This window comes from Saccopteryx leptura, chromosome 4 (genome assembly GCF_036850995.1).
Source record: "Saccopteryx leptura isolate mSacLep1 chromosome 4, mSacLep1_pri_phased_curated, whole genome shotgun sequence".
Classification (NCBI taxonomy): Eukaryota; Metazoa; Chordata; class Mammalia; order Chiroptera; family Emballonuridae; genus Saccopteryx; species Saccopteryx leptura.
This window is the reverse complement of record NC_089506.1, coordinates 51,085,810-51,113,486: the sequence shown is the minus strand read 5'-3', so window position 1 is coordinate 51,113,486 and position 27,677 is coordinate 51,085,810. Positions and strand designations below refer to the sequence as shown.

At 38.5% G+C, this 27,677-nt stretch overlaps 1 pseudogene; it reads left to right on the top strand.

Annotated features, from left to right (window-relative positions):
* Positions 1-12,308: 12,308 nt before the first annotated feature.
* LOC136404152 (5'-nucleotidase domain-containing protein 2 pseudogene) overlaps positions 12,309-27,677 on the top strand; it is a 29,895-nt pseudogene continuing 14,526 nt past the window's right edge.

The window sequence follows — 27,677 nt, the reverse complement described above, 5'->3', positions numbered from 1 at the left end:
AAGTATACAAATGTAAATTGATAGGTAGTTACCTAAGAGAAATAAAAGCCTCAAAAATTTGCACATGAATGTTTATAACATCTTCATTTGTAATAATGAAAACCTGGAAACAATGCCAATGTCCATCAAAAAAACAGATAGATAAACAAATTGTGGTATATTCATATAATGGGTAGTCAACAATTAAGAATGCACCATTGATACATGCAGTAATTCAGAGGAGTTTCAAAATAATTGTACTACTTAAAAAAAAAAAACAGATAAAAATTTCTACAAATGCAAACTCTAGTGACAGAAGCAGACAAATTATGGCCTGGAGGTAGAAAAGAGTGAGAGGGAGGAATTATAAAAGGGCATGAGGACACTTTTGGGGGTGATAAATATATTCATTATCTTGACATTGATGATGGTTTTATGGGTGTATACATATGCCACAAAATATCAAATTTTACACTTTAAATATATATAGGTTATTGATGCCAATTCTAACTAATGAAGCTCTTAAAAAATAAAAAGTATTTTAACAATGCAGTTTATAACTCGATCTCCTAAGAGGTATCTCTGACCCTAACTCACCGTTTTGTTGGTCTCCCTTGAGACCCATGGACACTCAGTGCTTCTGTTATTCATTTGACTCCACATTGATTATGTCACTGATTATCACTTATTAAGTATATTTCCGAGTTTCCACCTCATGCAGAGAATCAGTGCCTCTGTTTCTCCCTCAGCCCCTGTAATAGTTCTTTGTACATAGTAAGCCCTTAATAAATATTCTGTTGTAAGAATCAGAGACAAACATTTTGTGTTGCTTTCAGAAGACAAATTATGGGACTACTCCAACATTTGATCAAGTTGATAAAAACAGATTCTTAATTTATATTTATACAGCACATTGCCAAACACAACAATTTCCAATGTGAAAGATATTTACTAATCTAAAAGCTGTGATAAATCATGTGTGACAAAATCAGTGTGTTTGGCCAAGGATCAGAGAAAGTCACATCATAACCCACACAATGCTGCCAAAGTAAATGTCTCAAAAGAAGCTAATTTGTAAGTGTTCTATTTCTTTGTTTATTCATTTACTATCCCTCACTTCATTCCCAAGTATGTATGAGCAGAATAAAGCCAAAAAATGGTTCAAAAGATTCATGTGTTTCAAAATAATTTAGTATTTCAGCTTCAGAGAACCTACATGTTTTGTGTTATGGCTCTTATTTTATTCTATCCAATACCATTAAGTAATTATTATTATACAAGCCACCAATAAAGAAAAGATGGTACTGCCCTGGCCAGATAGCTCGGTTGGTTAGACCATCCTCGGAAGGAGCAGAGGTTACAGGTTCAATTCCTGGCCAGAGCACATACAGGAACAGATCGATGTTACTGTCTCTCCCCACCCTTCTTCTCTCTCTAAAATCAATAAAAATAAACATTAAAAAAGGAAAGAAAAGGTAGTAGTTCATGGTAAATTCTGTATTTCTTTTTTTAATTTTATTTATTTATTCTATTATTAAGTGAGAGGCTTGGATGCAGAGAGACAGACTCCTGCATGCATCCCAATGAGGATTTACCTGGCAAGCCCTCTACCAGGCAATGCTCTTCTTATCTGGAGAGCAGCTCAGCTATTGCTCTGTTGCTCAGCAACCAAACTATTTTAGCACCTGAGGCAAGGCCATGGAGCCTTCCTTAGCACCTTGGGTCAACTTGCTCAAACCAATTGAAGAGGGAAAGAGAAAGAGAGAGAATGGAGAGGGGTAGAGAAGCAGATGGTCACTTCTCCTGTATGCCCCAACCAGGACTTCCACACACCAGGCTGACACTCTACCACTGAGCCAACCATCCAGGACCAAATGCTGTATTTTTAGGTAAGGCCTGGATATCATCTGTAGTAACCACCACTCCCCCTACAATATATGGATAAAATTGCCATGAACCCTCATTCACAGTTTAGGTTTAATGCTCTTGCCAAAGTTTTAGCAGATTTCAGAGGAGCTCAGACTCTCAGCTTCTGGTCTGAGAACCCTTTACCAAGAATTAGTTCTACTTTGGAATTCCTGGACCTCTTCCTTATGCTTTCTCTCCTGTGCCACAGAGAATCAGCCGTGGAATGCAGCTCTTAGCTACTTTTCAAAAAAATCACCATCCATACAAAGCAGTTGTATGCATGTGTTAAGTTCTTCATTGAACTTTAGTTAGACTCAACGTTACTTCTGAACCATGCAGGCAACTCTGAGTAGAACTTTGGACAACTTGTCTTTACATCATTAGACCACTTGACTACTAGGGATTCTTTCCACCTGATCATTTTAGGCCTCTTAGAGACCCAGTTTCCGTGACACAATTGGCTTTTCACTTCTTCTCATCCCTCTTCCCCATTAATCCCCCTCGTTCCCAATTCTTCTCTCTCTACTATGCAGAACAACTAAATTTCTTCTCCTCTCTTCCCAGACGCTGCTTTAAATCCATCTTGACCTATCTGCACTCAGGAAGGTACTCAATAATACATCACTTTCTTAGTAAAAAGATCAAACCCCTTAAAATGTAGTCATTTTAGTAAATACCAGTTTCTGTTTACCACCCTATTTTCCAGGCTTTGATCTAAATCCAAAAATTCACTGACTATACTGAAGGCCATTCTAATGAACCATAAAGTATATTAAAACTTTTCAGATGTCAAGTTTCATATGCATATTTCCCCACAAAACTTTCCCTGGCTGCCCAAGTAGTTAATTCTTTCTTCTATCTTTTCTCAGAATTTATCTTGTCATGATGTTTATGGTGCTCTTACTCTTCCACCAGCCTAAAGAAGGGATCATATCTTAGTCATCACTGTAGCTACATCAGCACCTCACATGTAGTAGGCAGTCAGTAAATACTTGTCAAATCAATCAGACAATTCCAATTATGGTTAAGATTTGGGTGGCAAGTCAGATATTTAGTCCCGGAGAGCAAATGTGCAAATCCCTATCAGAGTGAAGATATAATGACAAAAGTTAGAATTGGCTTTTTAAACACAAATAAACAACAAAACCAGAGAACTTCTCAGTACAGAAAGGTACACCGTGTGCCTTTGATCATTCAGCTTATTTGAGAGCAGGCTTCCTTCCAACCTCGGCTTTCTACTGTCATAAATTTTGTTCTAGCTGTGCTGCCTCTGAAATTCACCAGCCCACTTCACCAGACAATGACTCATGCTCACCATGGAACAAATTATTTTTATTTAGATATTATTTGGAGGCACTAGACAGACTATTAACCTATCTTACAACAAAAGATGGTTTCTCAGTAAAGAGTTCTTGCCCACCTCTTCTCTCAGCTGGTTTTCCAAAGAATAATTATAGAGCAAAACTGTAAGCTCACTGAAAATAATAGCTGTATCTAACTTTTTTTATGCAGCATCTTAACAAACTTGAGTTTAGTAGGTATTCAATACATATTGAAGTGCATAGAAAGAACTATAAAGTAAATTCAGCACAGCAATGACTTTAACAAAATACATATGTATGTGTGTACATGTCTATATGTACATATATGTGTATTTTTACATATATATGTATACACACATATAAAGAGAGAGAGAGCTTGCACTGTAAACAGCAATAAGTGATGCTTGATCATTTATTGCCCTATGTATACGACACTAGGCCATCTGTTTATTCATTCATTTAATCAACACTTGCTAATTTACAAAATGCCAAGGAGAGTTCTTAAGATGGGAGGAAAAGAAGATTTCTAACCCCTTTACAGCTGTCTCTGATTTTTCTCTCTGTTGCAGCAAAGAAGAGGAGGAAGAAGTGGAAAGGGACCAAAGCCTTGCTTTCCAGTTGCATCGCTGTGGCAGCATATAGACAGTGTTATTAAAGGGCAGATGGAAGAAACACCAGGCAGCCTCCTGCTCAGAGGAAGTGCCAACTCACTGTTGAATGACTGAATGAACATCAAATCCTTGTGCTTTGGAATAGACTATCAGACACCTGATCTCAGTCGGGCTAACAGTAAGCAACTAGGTAGGAAAGCATTTATAGATTCTAATTTATAAGAAAGAAATGCGAACAGCACATCGTATGCGCGGTGGAGGTTGCCACATTCAGTAAACAATGATCAATACCTATTTGAAGTAGGGATGTTTATCAATCAGAACATTTTTTTTGTGTGACAGAGACAGAGAGAGGCACAGAGAGAGGGAACGATAGAAACAGACAGACAGGAAGGGAGAGAGATGAGAAGCATCAATTAGTTGTTCATTGATTGCTTTCTCATATTGCCTTGATGGGGGAGGGACTACAGCAGATGAGTGACCACTTGCTCAAGCCAGCAACATTGGGCTCAAGCTGGTGATCCTTGCTCAAACCAAATGAGCCCACGCTCAAGGCGGCAACCTCGAGGTTTCAAACCTGGGTCCTCTGTGTTCCAGTCTCATGCTCTATCCACTGTGCCATCGCCTGGTCAGGCTATCAATCAAAACATTTAAACCTATAATATTTCAGAGCTAACATGACCTCAAAAGTCTTCTGATCCCATACTTCCCAGTCTTGTATGTGTCATAGCACACATGGGGAATGACAATATTTGGAAACCATCCTGGCATAAATGAAGGAGATTGCTTATGGCAGGAAGCTACTGGCTCACTGCTCTGCCAGCCTGTCTGAGAGCTGAGAGAATTATATATTGAGACACTGGTTGGGAAGACTTGCTTTAGGCCAGTCTCCTACCTTTACAGGTGAGAAAGTCAGATACTTTCTCAAGATCACCCAGATGGGAGAGTCACAGCAGAGCCAGGAATAAAGCTTTAAGTGTCTCTCTTTATTCATATTTCTAATACTCCAGTGCTTCTCAAAGTATGGTTTCCAAACCAGCAACTTCAATACCAACAGGAAACTTGTTCAAATGTAAATTCTCAGACCCCACTCTGGACCTATTGAAAAAGACACTTGAAGGGTGAGGCCAGGCACTCCACTTTAACAAGCCTTCCGGGCAGTTCTAATGTTCGCTGAGGTTTGAGGACCACTGTTGGAGTCTATAATAACTCTCAATGCTTCTGTAAGCTGCAAGGCTAACATTCAGGTTGTCAAATCTTGGGGTTGGCAAAGTTTTTCTGGAGAGGACATGATAATAAATACAGCTATTTAACTCTGCCATTGACACACAAAAGCAGTTATAGACAATACATAAATAAATGGATACAATTGTATTCTAAAAATCTTTGTTTATAAAAATAGGCAGTGGGGTAGACATGGCCCAGGGGTCATAGTTGCCAAGCCTTGGTGACTGGTGATTAGAAGAGATTCTTTAATCTCCTAATTAAAATTATTAGCCATTGTGGTTAATATCAAAATCTCCTAGCAATTTAAGGCATCTGTCAATGTTGACATCAATATCTGTCTTTTTCCATTATATTAACATGTGCTAAATGCTTCCTCAGTGCCACATTCTGGGCATACAGAGGTGAAAAGATCCAGTTTGTGCCCCCAATTATTATAATTTCATGCAGTAAAGAAGAAATCAAATAAAATTCTGTTTTTCAAATGTGGCCTTACTGAAGCTAATGCCCACTTAAATGTATAGATTTGCTGCTAAATATGTCAGGATTTTTTCATTTATAAATGGACAGAAAAGCATAATACATTCTCCAAATAATAAGTCAGCAGGGGCGGTAACTGTCCTGGCAGCCACTATTTTGTTACACCCACAGATTCTGTGGGTGAGGAATTCAGACAGGGCAAACTGGGAATGTTCACACCTGCTCCACAAAGTCTAGAGCTTTTACAAAAATGACTTGAATGACTGGGGGGTGGGGTCTTTTGGAGGCTTCTTCTTTCAGATGTCCAGTACCTGGACTAACGTGATTCTAAGACCAAACTCTACTGGGATCATTGGCCAGATCCCCTGCACATGGCCTCTCCACATGACCTGGGCACCTCACAGCATGGTGGCCTCTAAGCAGTCAGACTTTTTACATCACAGCTCAGGGCTCCAAGACCATGTGTTCATGAGCAAAGCATGTTCATGAACAAGGCAAAAGTTATATAGCCTTATATGATCAAACTTTAGAAGTGACCCTAAATCATTTTTATCAGACTGTATTGATCAAAGTAATACAACCTCCCAGATTCAAGAGGTGGAGGCATATATGCTAAGCTTTGATGAAAAGAGAATCGAATAATATTCATCCTTGTGTTAAAACTAGCAGTCAGAGTAACCAACAATGAGAATGCCCTATCCCACAGGGGGATTTATAGAATTTTTAAAACTTCAGATAACATGTTAAATCAAAACCATATCTGCTAAAAATCCAAAATGGAAAAATAGGTTTGAAAGACATTTGATTTGATGTACTCATTAAGTAATAATCCTCTAAAAAAGGAATTTCAAAACTGTTTCCATCTGTCCATAGAACTAAAAGGACTATAGACATTGCCTAGGACTGAGTGACATGTAGACCACAGGCTCATTCACTATCAATGCCCAGTGATTGGCTGTCATCAAAGGGTAGAGTTCACTGTCTTTTACCAAGGTGCCAGAAATCTTACTTTTCAAAGAACAAGAATATACCTGTAGATTTTCATAGGCATATCAATTTTTTTAAGTAAACTTAAATTTTCCTTCCTTTGTGTCTTTCTTCATTTAAAATGGCTACTTCTCTAAGAAATTCAGCACCAATTTAGAGGTAATTTTATAATCCTTTAATATAGAAAGTCAAACAAATATTTTCCTTAGTGAAAAATGAGTTGTTTGTACATAATGTAGTCCTTTTTTTCATATCATTTTACTTAAGAAGTATTAATAGTTAGGACAATAAATGATTAGAATTTTCTTAAATCCAACCGAAGAATTTGCTTTGAAAGAAGTTTAGCATATAAAAATATTTTTTAATGAATTTTTCTGGTTTTTCTAAAAATAAAATAAAGGAAGTGAGACTATTCAATTTAGAACACTAACGTTGTTGGGTTCAGATAATGTTAATGTATTCCTTTTAAAACTAGAACTATGCTTAAAGGAGAAGTTGAAATACTTAATCTGGAATCGTGATGGTGTGGTTAGTTATAGTCTCCGAGATCTTTAGAGTTATAAAAAGGCACTTGGGAATTATGTAGACCAGCCCTCCATTTTGCAGATGACTAGACTGAGGCTCAAAGATGCCAAGAGTGGCAGAACCAGCTGTTGCTCACTAAACACTCCAGATGTTCTCCTAAATGTCCCAGTTCTCCTGAAGTTAGGTTGTGGCATTGTCACTAGTTCTGGCCCAAGCACAATGAGCAGAAATGACATGTCACTTCTTGGCTAATATAATAAAGAGCTAATGTGCCCCCTCCATCTCTCTTACCCTGGGTGGCTCCCATGTTGATGGTAAAACTTCAGTCTGAAAGCTGCTTGGGTCTCTGAATTATCCCATGGGAGAAAGCTGCCCTGGAGAGTTGCCCAACATATGCAAGAAATGAACCTTTGTGGTATAAACCAAGGTGAGTTCAAGATGTATTCACTCCTGCAGCACAGTTTATCTATCCTAACTGAGGGACCAAGCAATTTGCTCAAATTAAGTCAGCAAGTTAATGGCAGAGTGAGGATTAGAACCCACATCTCTTAAATTACTGGTCTGGGACCATATTTCATAATCAGAGGAATTAGTGTAGACATGCGAAGCCAAGTCAATAAGCAGAGTGACCAACCAGGTAAAAATGAAAACAGAGACAGAATGTGGACTGGCTGCTAAAGAGGTGACACTCATGGAGTGATGCCCAGAACCAGAGAGGACATAGTCAAGAAGGAAAGAAGTCCCAGTGGTTAGCATTCAGTATAGAACCAGAGAAAGTGATCCCCAGCTAGGGAGACAGATACTTGGAATTGTCCCTGATGGTCCCTTTCTGCCCAATTTGTATATATTTCTCAAGTTAATGACAATTGCTCCTAGACTGCATAGCCCAGTTAGGGAGTAAAATGCCCAAAAGGAAGTGTTTCCATCTTCTTGTGTGTGCACAGCAGCCACTAAACACAAACAGGAACCTTATGCCTCAGACCGACATTAATTTAACATGTTGTAGATTTTTTTTTAATTGGAAAAAAAAATATGTGGTTTTTGGTTGCTAGGCAACATCAAGACAAAGCTCTCTCCCTTCTCCTCAAAAGCATTCTGTCTCTCTTTATGGACAAGAGTCAACGAGTACTTAGCAAAAGGCATATATTTTGTTGTGACATAACAGACAACAAATTGACTTTTGCCTGAAAACAGTACACTGCATTGTGTCGAGCACTTCAGGGTTTCAAATTACTACCCTTCATACACAGGATGACATTTTCTGTTCCAAAACACTCATTTTTCTCTGTACAAACAAGTTAGATGGTATCTTTTGGCAGTAATCAAAATAGATGTGAAATTTTTGCAAAGTCATGCAAACCTATTCTCCTCTCTCAAGGACAGGACGGGGTTAGATTAACTGTCTACTGTGAGATGCAATCACTCACTCAAATGTGAACCAGAGCAAAGCTAGCAATAAGCCTAGGGACCACATCTCTGGAACAGTCCAGAGTACTTTCCACTAGCCCACTAAGTTACATAGCCTCTTTCATTCCCTTGCCCGGGTTCTCCCTTCTCTCATCCTACTTCCAGCTTGGTGTAATCCTCTGACCCTTCTATTCATCTGTGTCTCTTCCCCAGTGACTACTTTAGACCCAATTTCCAGATGAAGCTTACCAATATCCTTAGAACTCATTTTTGTTACATGCCCCCAGTTCCAAACAAAAGGCAACTTCTGGCAGAAGAGAGCATTAAAGTGCATGTAAGGAGTACACCCTGCAGGTGCCACTGACCTGAAGGAACCAGAAAGTAGGCTGGGCTCTGCAGCATTTTCATGCAGGGTACAGTGTTTCTCAACCTAAAGTTTCTGAAGCACCTACTATGTGTAAGACACTGTTCATACCTATAAAGAATAATAAGAAGAAACACAATGATTCTTGAAGAAATAAGACTAACACAGAAGAAAGGAGCCTGAGTTATTTACTTCACACAATTTTATCTTTATGAAAATATTACAAGAGATAAGGAGGCCAGGGCAAGGAAGGCAGAAGGTAATATTAGAGATGCCTTTGGGCCATGTGGTGTTGTCAAACACAGATTCCCAGTGACCCTCTTATAAACCAGAGAAGGGACTGAGGCACTTCCACAAGGGCCCCAGAACACTGTCCAAAGTCTTTGGTCAACACTGGGACCTGTTTATCCCAGTTCCCTAGCACGGACTCTTTGTCGATCATTCCCAGTCTTGATCTCAGAATGTTTTCTGGGATCAAGTTTGTACTTGATAGAATTTGCCTGCTTTATTGCCAACACTTGATTCTTATTTTTAATTAATTTATGTATTTATTCATTTTAGAGAGGAGAAAAAGTAAGAGAGACAGAGAAGGAGGAGGAGGAGCAGGAAGCATCGATTTCCATATGCGCCTTGACCAGGCAAGCCCAGGGTTTCGAACTGCGACCTCAGCATTATAGGTCAAAGCTCTATCCACTATGCCATCACAGGTCACCAACAACACCTGATTCTTACCTCTTCTGACTTTCTCTCCCTCTACCACATCTAGCTTCTGGAACTAGCTGGCCACATTAGGTGTTTTGTTTTTTTCATTAGTAATGATTATTTATTTCTATAAAATACATACCAATATACATCTTCAGAATTAAAATATTTGGGTCCAAAATAGGTTTTATTACTTATTTAGAACATGTGCATACATCATTTTTTTTAATTTAAAGCATCCAGGTCATTCTAATCACTGACAATAATTCAAAATATTGACATATTTTGAAACAGTGCTGTTAACAGTACAAGCATCATAATTTTTCTAATCTTCACTCAGCAAAATAAAAACAATATACCAGATTATGTAAGGTTCTCTTTCTTCAACTTTCAACATTGTCTCTGTAATGCTTTCCAAGTATTTGATTACTAAAATATTAGGTTAGCTTTACTAATCACCTATTTGGTTCAAATAAAAAATAATTAGGCACATGTATTTAATAAACAAATAGTATTCCCCATTCTAGCAGAGGCTATGAGACAAAAAAAAATGTGTACATTTCTGCAGTTATTTGTTCTTAATGTCTCTTATATAAAATACATTTTAAAAATCCTTACATTCACATCACATTTTATATTTTTCAACCCCATGGCTTAGACAGTATTGCCCTGACCCACTTTATATGTCATAGATTCATATATTTATATTGTTTCTTCTACTGAGTTATAAGCTCATTCAGAGCAAGATCTCTCTTGTTTATCTCCCTAGTCCCTGACGTAAGTAGCGGAGTGCCTTGTACCATGAAGGTGCTCAAAGTTGTGCAGATAGCACTGCACACAGCGGAGTGGAATCTGAATCTCTCGTGTATCTGCTGAGATACTTTAATATTACTAATTGGATGTTTCTGTAAAGTGTCAAATTTTAAGATCTGTCTCCTTTATATTCTTTTGGAACAAAATTTTCTAGAAATATCTGCATAAGTTGTCACCATTATAAAATACACAAGCACATGCTTACTTTCAAAATAGAGAATCTCATACTGAAGGTGGTCAACTTCTTATGGACCTCATATTTTAATACTATTATAAATTGAAGAAAAAAATTTTAAGCAAGGATAAAAATCTCTTTTTTTAATTTAGAAAATTTAATTTAATAGGTTGACATTGATCAATAAGAGTACATAGGTTGCAGTTAAACATTTCTAGAGCATTTGAACTGTTGATTATGTTATATACCCATGACCAAAAGTCAAATCATTTTCTATCACCTTATAGTTGGTCTTCTTTACACCATTCCTCATACTCCCTCCCCCTCTGTTTTGTCTCCCTCCCCCGGGGAACCATTTCACTTTTATCCATGTCTATGTCCATGAGTCTCAGTTTTATATCCCACTATGTATGAAAACATACAGTTCTTATCCTTTTCTGATTTATTTATTTCACTCAGTATAATGTTCTCAAGGTCCATCCATGTTGTTATAATGGCAATATGTCATCATTTCTTATGGCCAAGTAGTATTCCATTGTATATATGTAGCACATCTTCTTTATCCAACCCTCTATCAAAGGACACTGATTATTCCCATGTGGTTGCAATAAACATGGGGGTACATGTGTCTTTATGTATCAATATTTTCAAGTTTTGGGGGCAGATACCCATTCGAGGGATTTCTGTGTCATATGGTAGTTCTATTCTTAATTTTTTAAGGAACCACCACACTTTCTTCCATAATGGCTGTACCAGTTTACATTCCCACCAGTAGTGAATGAGGGTTCCTTTTTCTCCACAGCCCTTGCAACACTTGTCGTTACCTCTCTTGTTGATACTAGCCAATCTAGCAGGTGTGAAATGGTATCTCATTGTAGTTTTGATTTGCATTTCTCGAATAGCTAGGGAAGATGAGCATCTTTTCATATATCTGTTGGCCATTTATTTGTACACAGAAAACATAAATAGACCTATAATCAGGAAGGAAATAGAAACAACAATCAAAAACCTCCCCAGGAGTAGACAAACATTCCAACTCCCACATTCCAGAACCAAAGTGGATTACAACTTAATTTTGAGAACAGTTATCTTGAAAGACCAACTTTGGACTAAACTAAGAGGATTCTACAGCCAAGGACCACCAAAGACCCCACACTGAGGCAGAGATGTGGAAAGGGCTGCCCTGCTCCCAGGAGTGAGCAGTGGCCCGGAGGGACTCTCCCTGTGGGGAAGAGTACCTGGCGAGTAGTGGGTTGTGGGTCCTCAGCCCCAGAACTGGAGTCCCAGCCAAGAGCCCTGGTACCTGGAAGGAGCAAAGGGACTGTATGTGGCTGAGAAAGGAGCCTAGATACTTTTGAGAGAAGGAGACAGAACTCTCGGACCCAGGCTCTGTATTAAAGGGATAGCATGGAAAACCTCGCTCACAGCCACCTGCCTAGCGTTTTGGGATCAGAGAGCGCTGGGAAGACTTGAGTTGCCAGGGGAGAGTGTGGTCTCAGAGGCACAGGAGGAGACACTTTGATGGGTGGACACTCTAACCATTTGGCTGAATCACACCCCAAATCTAAAGTGAACATTCTTGTTCCCAGCAGCAACACCAGCAAAGGGAAAAATTACCCTGCCCACTGGAGGCTCTCCTGCTCCAGTCAGAACAAAGAGGCGCTTAGAGGCAGGCAGCACATTAGGGATACAGGTATTGAGTGCTGGGGTCTGAGCTACACCACCCACCCACGTTGTTGAGTGCTCGCTGGGGGCCTGCGGGCCAACGGCAGCAGGGCATGGCTGCAGGAGCCAGGGCGGTCTGAGTGAGCATGTGCAAGCCCACCTGCAAAGACAGAAGCCGCGGTGGCTGCTGCAGAGGTCCAGGTGAGAGCGCAAGCCCACTGCGGCTGAGCTCAGGTAACTCTGGGGGCGGTCTGAGCGCCGACACACGTGGGCTGGCCCATGGAGCTGGGAGCCATGGCAGCCACTGCGGAGGTCCAAGCTCACAGTGCAATCATGCCTGGGGCATGGGCCCACCCCTGACAGCAGCTGAGGCCCGGGTGACAGAAGAAGCGGTCTGAGTGGCTGTGCGCAGTGGGCTTGCAAAAGTAGAGGCTGTAGCAGCTGCTGCAGAGGTCTGAGCTCGCGCAATCATCCCTGAGGTGTGAGCCCACCCCTAGAGGCCACAGAAGCGGTCCAAACAGGAACGCGCAGGTTGCCTGTGGTGGTGTTAGCTGCTGCAAGCCACTGCAAAGGTTTGAGCTCTCACTCAATCCAGCCCGTGGCAAGAGCCCACCCTTGCTGGTAGCTGGGGCCCAGGTGACCTTGGGTCACTTTGAGCTGGCACACATGGGCCCAACAGGGATGGTGGAAGCTGTGGCAACAGCATATGCAGGCTGGTACCAGCAGTGCCTGAACCCAAACTCCCGAGGAGGCAACAGGGGCGGTGGACAGACCACACATTGGGAGAAGAGGCCACACCCACTGGTCCCCTGAGACCATATCCTTCTGAATGCTGAAAAAGAAAAAATACAAAACAAAATAAAATAAATAAAAAGTATGGATAGTAAGACATCTGAGGCTAAGGGGTAAGCCACATCCAATACCATACCTAATCACTGAATTACAGTACTGAGCCCAATAAGTAGCCAGCAATAAAAGGCAGCAGAAAGCGGATCTTAGGGAAACTTGAACTTTCAAAGGAACATTCTCCAGGCCAAGAGTAGATAAAAGTTAGCCTAAGAATGCAGCTGATATTTACAACAGCACCTGGACCCAGCAGAGGTAGCCACAAGATCTGGATCGCCTGTAGCTCCAAATAGGTAGATAAGAGCCAGTCATAGGCAGTGACCTCCACTGATCAGTGCAAGGCTCTGGCCAGGGAGGTCCAGGGCAGGCACATCTAGTGGCCAGATACAAAGAGCATCAGCTCAGGACCTAACAACCCTTGTTAGAGAGGTATCTTAGGGAAGGACTCCTCACACCTGACCCAGCTAAGACATAGAAAAGGCTGACACAAATATTAAAAAGAATGGTGATAGCAGATAAGCAGTCCACAGCAGATTACAAACAGCTGATGCCAACCCAAGAAGACCTAGAAACAACACAACTGAAAATTGGAGGCAGACAATATCAACCCTAGACTCAGCTAGCTATACAAACAACACACCCAAAGGAAGAGTGTATACACAGACAAAATGGGAAGACAAGGAAATGCAATCCAAATGAATCAACAAGAGAAATCCCCAGAAAAAGAACTGAGTGAGATGGAAATAACCAAATTAACGGATGCAGAGTTTAAATAATGATTGTTAGGATGCTCAAGGATCAACAATGGATGGACATAATGAACACCTAAATAAAGAGATAACTACCATCAAAAAGGACATTAAAATAAAAAAAAGAACCAGACAGAAATGAAAAACACTAGATATCAGAAATGAAGACTACACTAGAAGGAATTAAAAAGAGGCTGGACGAAACAGAGTATTGAATCAGCAATTTAGAGGACAAGATAAGCGAAAAGACAGAAGCAGAACAGCAAAAAGAAAAAGGGATCAAAAAGTCTGAGGAAACTCTAAGAGAGCTCTGTGACAACATGAAGAGAAACAATACACACATAATAGGGGTACCTGATGGAGAAGAGAAAGAACAAGGGTTAGTGAACCTGTCTGAAGAAACTATAGCTGACAATTTCCCTAAATTGATGCAGGAAAGAGTCACAATGGTTTAAGAAGCAGAGAGAACCCATTAAAAAAGAACACAAAGAGACCGACACCAAGACACATCATAATCAAAATACCAAAGCTAAGAGATAAAGAATACTACAAGCTGCAAGAGAAAAACAGTCTGTCACCTAAAAGGAACCCACATAAAGATAATATCTGACTTCTCAACAAAAACACTTGAGGACAGAAGGGAATGGCAAGAAATATTCAAAGTAATGCACAACAAGAACCTACAACCAAGACTTCTTTATCCAGCAAGGCTATTGTTTAAGATTGAAGGAGAAATAAAAAGCTTCCCAGACAAGACCAAAAAAAACACACAAAAAAAAAAAAACCTCAAGAAATTTATCACAACCAAACAAAGGCTACAAGAAATATTAGGGGGCCTACTAAAGATGAAACAAAGGGGAGGGGGAAATCTAGTAAAAAAGGAATGTAGATTTAAAGAAAAAAATGGCAATAAACAACTACATATCAATAATAACCTTAAATGTAAATGGATTAAATGCTCCAATCAAAAGACATAGGGTAGCTGAATGGATAAGAAAACAAGACCCATACATATGCTGTCTACAAGAAACCCACCTCAAAACAAAAGATACATATAGAATAAAAGTAAAAGAATGGAAAAAATATTTCATGCAAATAGAAATGAAAAAAAAAAGCTGGGGTAACAATACTTATATCTGATGAAATAGACTTTAAAAAAAAGACTATAGTAAGGGATAAAGAAGGTCACTACATAATGATAAATGGAACAATCTAACAGGAAGAGATAACCATTATAAATACCTATGCACCTAATAGAGGAGCACCTAAATATATAAAGCAGACTTTGATGAATATAAAGGGCATATCAACAGCAATACTATAATAGTAGGGGACTTTAATACCCTACTAACATCACTGGATAGATCCTCAAGAAAGAAAATTAACAAAGAAACAGCAGAATTAAGCGAAACACTAGATCAACTGGATTTAATAAATATCTTCATAACCTTTCACCCTAAAACAGCAGAATATATATTCTTTTCAAGTGCTTATAGTATATTCTCTAGGATAGACCACATATTATGGCATAAAATGAGTCTCAAAAAATTTAAGAAGATTGAAATCATATCAAGCATCTTCTCTGACCACAATGGCATGAAACTAGAAAATAACTACAATAGAAAAACTGAAAAACACTCAAACACTTGGAAACTAAACAGACTGTTATTCAATAGTGAATGGGTCAACAATGAGTTCAAGGAAAAATCAAAAATTTCCTTGAAACAAGTGAAAATGAGCATACAACAACTCAAAATTCATGGGACACAACAAAAGCAGTCCTGAGAGGGAAGTTCATAGCATTACAGGCATACCTTAAGAAGCTAGAAAAAAGCACAAATAAACAACTTAAACCTGCAACTAAAAGAACTAGAAAAATAACAGCAAGTAAAGCCCAGAGGAAGTAGAAGGAAGGAAATAATAAAGATCAGAGCAGAAATAAATGACATAGAGGCTAAAGAAACAATACAGAGGATCAATGAAACCAAGAGCTGGCTCTTTGAAAAGGTAAACAAGATAGATGAACATTTAACCAGACTCACCAAGAAAAAAAGAGAGAGGACTCAAATAAATAAAATTAGAAATGAAAGTGGAGAAGTAACAACTGACACAGCAGAAATACCAAGAATTGTAAAAAAAAATACTATTAAGAACTGTATGCCAAAAAATTAGACAACCTAGGTAAAATGGACAAACTTCTTGAAATATATGTCTCAAAATCAATTTGGAAGAATCAGAAAACCTAAATAGACCGATTACAACAAATGAGATAGAAACAGTTATCAGAAAACTCCCAACAAACAAAAGCCCTGGACCAGATGGCTTCACAGGCTCATTCTACCGAACATTCAAAAAATTAACTTCTATCCTTCTCAAGCTATTTCAAAAAATTCAAGAGGAGGGAAGACTTTCAAGCTCCTTTTATGAGGCAAGCATAATTCTGATTCCAAAACCAGGTAAAGACAACACAAAGAAAGAAAACTATAGGCCAATATCTCCGATGAATTTAGATGCTGAAATTCTCAACAAAATATTAGCAAATCAGATATAGTAATACATGAAAAAAAAATCACACATCATGATCAAGTGGGATTTATTCTGGAGAGGCAAGGCTGGTACAACATTCACAAATTAATGAATGTGACTCATCACTTAAACAAAAGACAGGAGAAACCCCACATAATAATATCAATAGGTGCAGAATAAGCATTGATAAAATCCAGCATTCATTTATGGTCAAAACTCTCAGCAAAGTGGGAATACAGGGAACATACCTCAACATGATAAAGGCCATCTATGACAGACCCACAGTCAACATCATACTCAATGGGCAAAAATTAAAAGCAATCCCCTGAAGATCAGGAACAAGACAGGGTTACCTCCTTTCACCACTCTTATTCAACATAGTTCTGGAAGTCCTAGCCACAACAGTCAAACAAGAAGAAGAAATAAAAGGCATCCAAATTGGAAAAGAAGAAGTAAAACTATCATTATTTGCTGATGATATAATACTGTACATAGAAAACACTAAAGTCTCAGTCAAAAAACTACTGGACCTGATAAATGAATTCAGCAGGTGGCAGGATATAAATTTAGTACTCAGAAATCAGAGGCATTTTTATACACCAACAATGATCTGTCTGAAAGAGAAATTAAGAAAACAATCCCCTTCACTATTGGAACTAAAAAATAAAAAATAAAGTGCTGAGGAGTAAATTTAACTAAGGAGATTATATACTTGTACTCAGAAAATTATAAAACATTGATAAAAGAAATCAAGGGAGATACAAACAAGTGAAAGCTTATAACATGTTCATGGTTAAGAAGAATAAGCATCATTAAAATGCCCATAGTACCCAAAGCAATTTATAAATTTAATGTAATTCTTATTAAAATACCAATGACATACTTGAAAGATATAGAACAGATATTCCAAAAATTTATATGGAACCAAAAAAGAACACGAATAGCCTCAGCAATCTTGAAAAGGAAGAATAAAGTGGGTTGTATCACACTTCCTGATATCAAGTTATACTACACGGCCATTCTACTCAAAACAGCTTGGTACTGGCATAAGAACAGGCATATAGATCAATGAAATAGAACAGGGAACCCAGAAATAAACCCACACCTTTATGGACAATTTTGAGAAAGGTGGTAATAGCATACAATGAAGTAATGACAGACTTTTTAACAAGTGATGTTGGGAAAATTGGAGAGCTACCTGCAAAAATATGAAATTAGACCACCAACTTACACCATTCACAAAATTAACTCAAAATGGATAAAAGACTTAAATGTAAGTTGTGAAACTATAAGCATCCTAGAGGAAAACATAGGCAATAAGCTCTCCAACATCACTTGCAGCAATATATTTACTGATTTATCTCCATGTGCAAGGGAAATAAAGGACAGGATAAACAAATGGGACTATATCAAACTAAAAAGTTTTTGCACAGCTAAAGACAATATGAACAAAATAAAAAGGCAAACCACACAATGGGAGAACATATTCGACAATATGTCTGACAGGGCTTAGTAATCAAAATTTATAAAGAACTTGTAAAACTCAACACCAGAAAAATAAACAATCCAATCAAAAAATGGGCAAAGGAAATGAATAGACACTTCTTCAGAGAGGACATACAGATGGCCAATAGGCAGATTAAAAAATGTTCAACATCACTAGTCATTAGAGAAATGCAAATTAAAACCACAATGAGACATCACCTCACACCAGTCAGAATGGTGCTCATTAGCAAAACAACACATAATAAGTGCTGGCAAGGATGTGGAGAAAAGGGAACCCTCCTGCATTGCTAGTGGAAATGCAGATTGGTGCAGCCACTCTGGAAAAAAGTATGGAGATTCCTCAAAAAATTAAAAATGGACCTGGTTTTGACCCAACCATCCCACTTTTAGGAATATATTCCAAAAACACCACATCACAATTCAAAAGGAGAAATGCACCCCCATGTTTATGGAAGCATTGTTTACAATAGCCAAGATCTGGAAACAGCCCAAGTGTCCATTAGTGGATGAGTGGATTAAAAAGCAGTGGTACATATACACAATGGAATATTATGGGGCCATGAAAAAGAAGGAAATCTTACTTTTTGTGACATAAATGGACCTGGAAACTATTATCTTAAGTGAAATAAGCCAAGCAGAGAAAGAAAAATACCATATGATTTTATTCATTTGAGGAATCCAATGAACAATATGAATTGAGGAACAGAATACTGTAGAGACAGAGGTGGGATCAAAAGGTCCAGAGGGAAAGTGGACAGAGGGAAAAGAAAAGATAGAATGGGATGGGAGCAGAAAAGCAAAACTGGGTAAGGGCGTTGTGGGGAGGAGGGCAAGGGGAATGTGGTGGGGAACAAGAGGGGTATTCAGGGGGACTAGAATCTATATACATCCAATAAATTAAAATAAAATTTAAAAACAAACAAACAAAATACCTCCCCCAAGACAAAAATCTAGGACCAGATAGCTATACTACTGAATTCTACCAAACATTCAAATATTTTGTACTTATCCTTCTCAAAGTCTTCTGAAAAATAGAAAAAAAAGTAATATTCTCCAGCACATTTAATGAAGCCAACATAACCATCACACCAAAACCTGGCAAGGACATCACACACAAATAAAAACTACAGACCAATACCTCTAATGAATACAGATGCAAAAATCCTAAAAAATATATACTAGCAAATAGAATACATCAACACATTAAAAATATACATCACAATCAGTAGGTTTCCATCCAGGAGCACAAGGATATTTCAACATATGGAAATAAACCAACATAATATACCACATCAACAAAAGAAAGAACAAATATCATATGATCCTATCAATAGATGCAGAAAATGCATTTGAGAGGATACAACATCCTTTTATGTTTTATTTACTCAACAAAATCAGAATAGGTTCATGCTGGGTGGCTCAGCAATAGAGCGCTGGCCTGGTGTGTAGAAGTCTCATGTTCGATTCCTGGTCAGGGCACACAGAAGTGACCACTTGCTTCTTCACTCCTCCGGTTCTTCCTTCTCTCTCTTCCCCTCCTGTAGCCATGGCTTGAATGGTTCGAGCAAGTTGGCCCTAGGCACTGAGAATGGCTCCATGGTCTCACCTCAGGCACTAAAATAGCTTGGTTGCTGAGCAACAGAGCAATGCCCCAGATGAGAAGGACATCACCAGGTAGGGGTCTTGCCAAGGTGGATCCCAGTTGGGGCATATGTGGGAGTCTGTCTCTTTGCCTCCCACTTCTCACTTACTAAAAATATAGGAGGGTGACGTCAGAGAAATGGTGCTGTAAGGAGTGATATCGATAAATCTCCCCCAAAATTCAACAAGATCTTCAACCAGAGATAGAAAAATCTATCCTTGGAGTCTCCAGAAGTTCCACACTAAACGTGAAGGTATGATTGAGCAAAAAATTGACTAAATATATAATCAACCCTGAAGGAAATAAGAAGGAAGAAACACTCCGCCTTCCTCACTAACCTAAATAAGGGCTGCTTTCACTGGGAACTGAGAGTATAGGAACTAAGGTGGGCATAGGGTGTGAATAGAACCAGACTGTGGCACAAACATCTGAACCAGGCTGTGGCACAGACATCCAAGCCAAGTAGAAACTGTGCTTTGGCAACCCAGTCAACACAAGCTAAGGCTCACGCCAAACCCAGACAAAGAAAGGCACTTGGGACAGCCATCCACCCCAATCTCCTGGTCAGCACGTGCAGATAGTGGGCAAGGGATTCCTCCTAGAGCCTCGGGAGTGGGCGTCCGTGTTACCGGACAGAGGGGCAGGGTCAGAGGTCTTTCTGTGGGCTGAAACTGGAGTATCAGGGTCGCCCCTGTGCCCCAAAAAGCAGAGCATGGGGAGTGAGTGGGAGCAAAATTCCCTACACTTGAACTTTTCCATGCGGACGGGGTGCCTCACTCGGAGTGAGAGGCAGCCGGCCTGATACCCAGGTTGGTGAGCGCGGACGGTGGATGAGAGATTCCTCCAAGCACCCTGGGAGTGGGCGCCCATGTTCCCGGACAGAGGGGCAGAGTCAGAGGTCTCTGTGTGGGCCAAAAGCGGAATCTCAGGGTTGCCTCTGCGCCCTGAAAAAGCAGGGCACGGGGAGGGAGAGGGAGTGAAATTCCCTACGCTGGAACTTTTCCATGAGGGCGGGGCGCCTCACCTGGAGTGAGAGGTGGCTGGCCGGATATCCTGGTCAGCGAGCACAGATAGTGGGCGAGAGATTCCCCTGGGAGTGGGCACCCATGTTCCCAAACAGAGTGGCAGAGTCAGAGGTCTTTGTGTGGGCCGAAGCCCCACCTTATTATACTAGTGGCTCTAACTGATTGAGCCTTACCCAGAGCCCTGCGCTGAGTGGGAATACAGTGGGGATTTGCCAGCTCTTTGAGCCTCTTACTCTTCAGGCAGGGGCAGCAGCAACCCCATAGCTGGATCATCAGGCTGCTAATTCAGGAACTAAGACTAGGAGAGAGGTTCCAGGAATACGGACTCTCTCATTGGCAGAGCCTGCAAATGCTAATGAGCCTCGACTGCCAACGAGACTGAAGCCCAATATATGACATCGCCATAGAGACTTATCAACTCAAAACCTCTACCTAAACATGCCACAGGGGCAAAACCTGGGGTACAGAGTCACCGACCAGGAAGAGGGAGAGAAAAGAAAAAGTAAGAACATAACCTCTCAAAATCAAGAATAATCAACAGACTTTAGAACCTATCCCATTTTATTAATTTGTTCATTTGTTTCTCTTATCTTCTTGTCTTGATTATTTTCTTCCTCTTCCAATTTGGTCGTTTAATTCTCTGCTGGTCTTACTCTCTCCTCTCCTTGAACTACACTACCCATAAGTGTTACATCTCCCATTATCTTTTCTTTCTTCTTCCTTTCTCTCTATGAGGGTTGCACTCCAAAACCCTTAACTCTCTCTCTCTCTTTCCTTTTATTCTTTTTTCTTCTTTTTGTGTTTTCCTCTTTCTTTTTTTTTCTCCCTCTATATTAGTTTCTTCTTTTCTCCTTTACTTTTCCTCTCATTCAATCCTCAATCATGAACAAATTACTTTATCTGGGACTCAAATTTTTCTTTGTGGCGCTTTGGGGGTTTTTTAACATCACTTTTTTTTAACTCAAGAGCAGTGCTCCCAACCCTGGCTCTCCATTTTATCTAGTTCTTACTCCACTAAATACAATAGTAATTTTTTTAATTTTTTTCCTTTTTTTCCCGTTTCCCTCTTATTCCTCTCATCATATTTCTTAGTCAACCATCATCTAAAAGCAAATCATTTTATTCTTGACCCAAATTTTTTCCTTTTTTGCATTTTGTGGGTCCATACCCCCTTTTTTGTCAACTGACGCCCTGCATTATAGGTAGTTTTTGTTCTATTTAGCACAATATAATTCACAGTTCACCACAAGATTTTCTAAAGAAGGAGGGGAGAGGAGAGGAGAGGGAAAAAAGGGAGGGGGGATAATAACTTTTTTATTTATTCTTTTTTATTTTTTATTTTTATATTTTTAACTTTTTATTCTTTATTAATTCTCATTAATACTATCAACAAAACCACCCTCAGATGCCATTAAGGAAAAAGAAATCAAATATCATGGATACAAAAGACAGAGAGGTAGCACAGATAAGATGAGAAAAAATCTATGGAGAAAAAATTTAATATATTGGAAACCTTGGAGCTAAATGACAGAGAATTTAAAATAGAAATCCTAAAAATACTCAGAGATATACAAGAAAACACAGAAAGGCAATTTAGGGGGCTCAGAAAACAACTCAATAAACATGAAGAATATATTACCAAGGAAATTGAAACTAAAAAAAAAAATCAAACAGAGATGAAAAACTCAATTTACGAGCTGAAAAACAAGGTAACAAGCTTAATAGAACAGGCCAGATAGAAGGTAGGATTAGTGAAATAGAAGACAAGCAAATTGAGGCACAACAGAGAGAAGAAGAAAAAGACTCAAAAATTTTAAAAAATGAGAAAGCCCTACAGGAATTATCTGACTCCATCAAAAAGAATAACATAAGAATAATAGGTATATCAGAGGGAGAAGAGAGAGAAAATGGAATGGAGAACATGTTCAAACAAATAATAGATGTGAACTTCCCAAGCCTGTGGAAAGAACTAAAGCCTCAAATTCAAGAAGCAAACAGAACTCCGAGTTTTCTTAACCCCAACAAACTTACTCCAAGGCACATCATAATGAAATTGGCACAAACCAACGACAAAGAAAAAATTCTCAAGGCAGCCAGGGAAAAGAAGAATACAACATATAAAGGAAGGCCCATTAGCTTATCATCAGATTTCTTAACAGAAACTCTACAAGCTAGAAGAGAGTGGACCCCAATATTTAAAGTCCTGAAAGAGAAAAACTTTCAGCCATGAATAGTATACCCATCAAAGCTATCCTTCAAATACAAAGGAGAAATAAAAACATTCACAGATACAGAAAAGATGAGGGGATTTATTATCAGAAACCCTCATTCCAGGAATTACTAAAGGGGTTTTTCCAACCAGATACAAAGAAAAAAAAACAGAACAAAACTACAAGTAAAAGCTCCACCAAGAACACAATAAAACCAAATATAAACTGTGACAACAACAAAAAAAGGGGGGTAGAGGACGGAGATTAACAGTAGCAAAGGACGATGGAGGGCAAAAGTACGCACAAGATAGTACACTACAATAAACAGGGTAGGAACCATTTTCATTACTTAATGGTAACCACCATTGAAAAAACCACCACAGAAGCACTTGATTTAAAAAAGATAGCAACAGAGGGAAGATGTATGGAATACAACCAAACAAAAACGAAAGATAGAAAAACAAAAGAGAAGAATCAAACAAGACACAAAACTAACAGAAAGCAATGTATAAAATGGCAATAGGGAACTCACAAGTGTCGATAATTATACTAAATGTAAACGGATTAAACTCATCAATAAAAAGGCACAGAGTAGCAGAATGGATTAAAAAAGAAAATCCAACTGTATGCTGCCTAAGAGAAACTCATCTAAGCAACAAGGATAAAAAACAAATTCAAAGTGAAAGGCTGGAAAACAATACTCCAAGCAAATAACATCCAAAAAAATGCAGGCGTAGCAATACTCATATTTGATAATGCTGACTACAAGACAGCAAAAGTACTCAGAGACAAAAATGGTCATTTCATAATGATTAAGGGGACACTGAATCAAGAAGACATAACAATTCTTAATATATATGCACCAAACCAAGGAGCACCAAAATATATAAGACAGCTACTTATTGACCTTAAAACAAAAACTGACAAAAATACAATCATACTTGGAGACCTCAATACACCGCTGACGGCTCTAGATCGGTCATCCAAACAGAGAATCAAAAAAGACATAGTGGCCTTAAACAAAACACTAGAGCACCTGGATATGATAGAAATCTACAGGACATTTCATCCCAAAATGACTGAGTATACATTTTTCTCCAGTGTACATGGATCATTCTCAAGAATTGACCATATGTTGGGCCACAAAAACAACATCAGCAAATTCAGAAAAATCGAAGTTGTACCAAGCATATTTTCTGATCATAAAGCCTTGAAACTAGAATTCAACTGCAAAAAAGGGGAAAAAAATCCCACAAAAATGTGGAAACTAAACAACATACTTTTAAAAAATGAATGGGTCAAAGAAGAAATAAGTGCAGAGATCAAAAGATATATACAGACTAATGAAAATGACAATACGACATATCAGAATCTATGGGATGCAGCAAAAGCAGTGATAAGAGGGAAGTTCACATCACTTCAGGCATATATGAACAAACAAGAGAGAGCCCAAGTGAACCACTTAACTTCCCACCTTAAGGAACTAGAAAAAGAAGAACAAAGAAAACCCAAAACCAGCCGAAGAAAGGAGATAATAAAAATCAGAGCAGAAATAAATGAATTAGAGAACAGAAAAACTATAGAAAAAATTAATAGAACAAGGAGCTGGTTCTTTGAAAAGATCAACAAAATTGACAAACCCTTGGCAAGACTTACCAAGGAAAAAAGAGAAAGAACTCATATAAACAAAATCCAAAATGAAAGAGGAGAAATCACCACAGACACCATAGATATACAAAGAATTATTGTAGAATACTATGAAAAACTTTATGCCACTAAATTAAACAACCTAGAAGAAATGGATTAATTCCTAGAACAATACAACCTTCCTAGACTGAGTCAAGAAGAAGCAGAAAGCCTAAACAGACCTATTAATAGAGAAGAAATAGAAAAAACCATTAAAAACCTTCCCAAAAATAAAAGTCCAGGCCCTGACGGCTATACCAGCGAATTTTATCAAACATTCAAAGAAGACTTGGTTCCTACTCTACTCAAAGTCTTCCAAAAAATTGAAGAAGAAGCAATACTTCCAAACACATTTTATGAGGCCAACATAACCCTCATACCAAAACCAGGCAAGGATGGCACAAAAAAAGAAAACTACAGACCAATATCTCTAATGAATACAGATGCTAAAATACTAAACAAAATACTAGCAAATCGAATACAACAACATATTAAAAAAAATAATACATCATGATCAAGTGGGATTCATCCCAGAATCTCAAGGATGGTTCAACATACGTAAAACGGTTAACCTAATACACCATATCAACAAAACAAAGAACAAAAACCACATGATCTTATCAATAGACGCAGAAAAGGCGTTTGATAAAATACAACACAATTTTATGTTTAAGACTCTCAACAAAATGGGTATAGAAGGAAAATATCTCAACATAATAAAGGCCATATATGATAAACCATCAGCTAACATCATATTAAATGGCACTAAACTGAAGGCTTTCCCCCTTAAATCAGGAACAAGACAGGGTTGTCCACTCTCTCCACTCTTATTTAATGTGGTACTAGAGGTTCTAGCCAGAGCAATCAGACAAGACAAAGAAATAAAAGGCATCCATATCGGAAAAGAAGAAGTAAAGGTATCACTTTTTGCAGATGATATGATCCTATACATCGAAAACCCCAAAGAATCCACAAAAAGACTACTAGAAACAATAAGCCAATACAGTAAGGTTGCAGGATACAAAATTAACATACAGAAGTCAATAGCCTTTCTATATGCCAACAATGAAACAATTGAGAACGAACTCAAAAGAATAATCCCCTTCACAATTGCAACAAAAAAAATAAAATACTTAGGAATAAACATAACTAAGAATGTAAAGGACTTATATAATGAAAACTATAAACCATTGTTAAGGGAAATCGAAAAAGATATAATGAGATGGAAGAATATACCTTGTTCTTGGCTAGGAAGAATAAATATAATCAAGATGGCTATATTACCCAAAGCAATATACAAATTTAATGCAATTCCCATCAAAATTCCAATGACATTTTTTAAAGAAATAGAGCAAAAAATCATCAGATTTATATGGAACTATAAAAAACCCCGAATAGCCAAAGCAATCCTAAAGAAAAAGGATGAAGCTGGGGGCATTACAATACCTGACTTCAAACTCTATTATAGGGCCACGACAATCAAAACAGCATGGTATTGGCAGAAAAATAGACACTCAGACCAATGGAACAGAATAGAAAGTCCAGAAATAAAACCACATATATATAGTCAAATAATTTTTGATAAAGGGGCCAACAACACACAATGGAGAAAAGAAAGCCTCTTCAATAAATGGTGCTGGGAAAACTGGAAAGCCACATGCAAAAGAATAAAACTGGACTATAGTTTGTCCCCCTTTACAAAAATTAACTCAAAATGGATGAAGCTGGGGACATTACAATACCTGACTTCAAACTCTATTATAGGGCCACGACAATCAAAACAGCATGGTATTGGCAGAAAAATAGACAATTAAGTACATAGAAGAAGACATAGGTACTCAACTCATGGACCTGGGTTTTAAAGAGCATTTTATGAATTTGACTCCACAGGCAGAGAAGTGAAGGCAAAAATTAATGAATGGGACTACATCAGACTAAGAAGTTTTTGTTCAGCAAGAGAAACTGATAACAAAATAAACAGGAAGCCAACTAAATGGGAAATGATATTTTCAAACAACAGCTCAGATAAGGGCCTAATATACAAAATATACAAAGAACTCATAAAACTCAACAACAAACAAACAATCCAATAAAAAAATGGGAAGAGGATATGAACAGACACTTCTCCCAGGAAGAAATACAAATGGCCAACAGATATATGAAAAGATGCTCATCTTCTTTAGCTATTAGAGAAATGCAAATCAAAACTGCAATGAGATACCACCTCACACTTGTTAGATTAGCTATTATTAGCAAGACAGGTAATAACAAATGTTGGAGAGGCTGTGGAGAAAAAGGAACCCTCATACACTGTTGGTGGGAATGTAAAGTAGTACAACCATTATGGAAGAAAGTATGGTGGTTCCTCAAAAAACTGAAAATAGAACTACCTTATGACCCAGCAATCCCTCTACTGGGTATATACCCCAAAAACTCAGAAACATTGATACGTGAAGACACATGCAGCCCCATGTTTATTGCAGCATTGTTCACAGTGGCCAGGACATGGAAACAACCAAAAAGCCCATCAATAGATGATTGGATAAAGAAGATGTGGCACATATACACGATGGAATACTACTCAGCCATAAGAAATGATGACATCGGAACATTTACAGCAAAATGGTGGGATCTTGATAACATGATACGAAGCGAAATAAGTAAATCAGAAAAAACCAGGAACTGCATTATTCCATACGTAGGTGGGACATAAAAGTGAGACTAAGAGACATTGATAAGAGTGTGGTGGTTACGGGGGGGAGGGGGGAATGGGAGAGGGAAAGGGGGAGGGGGATGGGCACAAAGAAAACTAGATAGAAGGTGACAGAGGACAATCTGACTTTGGGTGATGGGTATGCAACATAATTGAACAACAAGATAACCTGGACTTGTTATCTTTGAATATATGTAGCCTGATTTATTGATGTCACCCCATTAAAAAAATAAAATTATTAAAAAAAAAAATGAATGGGTCAAAGAAGAAATAAGCGCAGAGATCAAAAGATACATACAGGCCCTGGCCGGTTGGCTCAGTGGTAGAGCGTCGGCCTAGCGTGTGGAAGTCCCGGGTTCGATTCTCAGACAGGGCACACAGGAGAAGCGCCCATCTGCTTCTCCACCCCTCCCCCTCTCCTTCCTCTCTGTCTCTCTCTTCCGCTCCTGCAGCCAAGGCTCCATTTGAGCAAAGATTTGACTTTGGGTGATGGGTATACAACATAATCAACAGTTCAAATACTATAGAAATATTTACCTGCAACCTATGTACTCTTATTGATCAATGTCACCTTGTTAAATTTAATTTTCTAAATAAAATTAAACAAAAAAT